General features: G+C 39.2%; 1 pseudogene; it reads left to right on the top strand.

Moving 5' to 3' along the window:
• The window catches only part of LOC119583354, a 6,432-nt pseudogene extending 4,259 nt beyond the window's left edge, over positions 1-2,173 (top strand).
• The last annotated feature ends 327 nt before the right edge of the window (positions 2,174-2,500 follow it).

A 2,500-nucleotide genomic window follows, 5' to 3' on the forward strand; every position in this document is an offset into this window, starting at 1 on the left:
TAGTCCTGCGCAGTATCTACACGTTCAGTGGTAGCATTACGAGGTGGATTCATGAATACGATTTGACCGAGCTGTTCGTGGCATATATTGCTGTGTCGATGATAACCTGTGTTGCTGGAACTATCTGTGCGTTGTTACGTATTTTCTCCTTTTTGGAGAAGAATGCTAATATTTTTGGCCATATATTTCGGAGAGTGAATATCTTATTATACTATCTCCCTTTTATTCCTCCTTCAGGCAACTCAGCCTGTGTGTGGTGTCTGGTACGCTGTTGCAGAAATAGTGTTGAGATGAAAGTTCAACCGAGACGTTTTTTTTGGTCTCTTGTTGGAACAGTGTGCCCTCACCGGTCCCCTCGGTCTGATATCGCTCAGCACCGGTTTATGTGGAAATCTCCAGCCTACCTTCATAGCTTGCTGTTATGTCTTCAGGACTATTGTGAGCGAGATGGAACGCTGCCACTTTGCAGCCATCTATAGGTACGCGGATCGGAATGCGATAATTCAGATTTTTACGCTTCAAGGAAATTTACACCTCTGTTTTATGTGTGTGTTTGTATTTTTTAGAATAATAAAACATTAATCATATGTAGAAGGAGAAAGTAAAATAGTTTCTTGTAGAAAAAATATAGGGGGAAAATCACCACTGTTAATCATGTATTATACGTGTATGTAATGTTCCTGCTTTGGCTTCTTGCGGTCCGCTGGCCAACGAGCGTGCGAGGGGGAAGATGGTGGTCGCGTCCGAGGTAGTGATGGTTGTCTTCGCTGTTACGTGGGTCATGCCGCTGTTTCTTAAGGTGCGGATGATCTGGAGATTAATAATTAGTAAGCTAGGTGTCGTTATAGAGAAGGATGATTTTTTTTTCTTAATCAGACGCGCAACCTTATTTCATTCACAGAAGTTTGAACTTGAGGACTTTTTAGTCTTAGTTGAAGAAGGAAAAGCGGACGAACTCAGTTACTTCGTCCCTCTGGGTACTGGCCTGGTTGCATACGTCGCTATTATGATCACAGCAAATACACTTACTATGTATTTCGAAACACTCTCAGAATCCTCAGTACGCATAAAATGTGGTTTTATTGGCAACGTATATAAAATTACTGTATTAATGTAAAGTGCATTTATTAAAACCGTATCAACTACTTTTTCGGACAATGACTTGATATTTTATTTATCTGATGCTGTTGTATCTCTTGAACGCATACCTATGAGTAAGCAGATTAATGTTTTTAAAATCATAATAGCCTAATTTCTGGAAAGTTCAAAGTATTTTCCGAATATAAATCAAACACGAATCATTATCCTTTCCACATGGCCGTACATTTCACCATCGCCTCTCCACGCGTTGCAGGTATGAAACAGCCTGCCCGTGACGGCCGCGCGGAAGGACCAGCTTCCTTTTATCATCCAAACAATTCTCATCACTTCCATCCTGTTTGACGTCCTTCACACCGCCATCCACCAGATCTATTTCGAGGATGTCAGAGTTGCGTCCGCCATCGTCCACGTTATCTTTTTCCTCTATTTGATCATTGACCCGATGATCTTTAGCGGACTAAACCAAAACTACAGAGAGCGCTTGATCGAGTGCATGATCTCTCGCCATTGTCGTTGCAAAAAACAAAAAATCCTTGTGGAGTTTCAGCAGGTGGAACAGTAGCTAACCCATCCTTCCGTTACTCAAGACTTCGAGGATGTCACTCTACCAAGGTCCGATAACGTTGATAATCATTTACCTAAGATGGATTATCATCGTAATCCAATTAATAAGCCAAGTATTAAGAGGGAAAACATCTATGACTATCTAAGAACTACCATGGACAAGCTAATGCGACAGCAAACCTTTTAATTACGTTTGAAGGCCCTGCAAATGGAGAAAACAGTGTGCTTTGGATAAAAATGTTATTCAGCAGTACCAAGGTGACTTTTAGAGGATGTTTACTCTGGATAGACATGACCTCATAAAACCAGTCGCCATTTCCCGTGGCACGCGATAAAGTACGTGCATAGGATGTTTTTCGCTATAGAATTCTTGTAAACTAGTTGTGACAATGTACAGATGAAGAAGAATGAGTCATACCCACGGTCACTGACTTCTTACTATGGATACTCTAATCCTCGCTTCACTGATGGCTTTTGCCATTTGATGTAATAAAGTTTGTGATAATAATACGTTTTTCAAAGTTTTCTCCTCTCCTGAGTGTGATTTTAATATTTGAATATTTAATCGTCATATATTCGCATTGTTAAAGTAGATTACCTTATGAACAAGAAATTGAAAAGGTGATGAATAAATCGATATTTTCGTCTTTATAAAGTGAAATATAAAAATGTTGATGCCATGGTATTGTTATCAAAATGTTGGAGCCGATGACAATAAAAAAAAAAAAAACACACACACACACAATGCTATTAAAATCACAGAGATACAATACTATGCTCCTAAACTTTTTAAATGGAGATTAGAAGTGTGAACAATATGTAAGTAAATGGAAAA

The sequence above is a fragment of the Penaeus monodon genome, chromosome 17 (assembly GCF_015228065.2).
Source record: "Penaeus monodon isolate SGIC_2016 chromosome 17, NSTDA_Pmon_1, whole genome shotgun sequence".
Taxonomy (NCBI): domain Eukaryota; kingdom Metazoa; phylum Arthropoda; class Malacostraca; order Decapoda; family Penaeidae; genus Penaeus; species Penaeus monodon.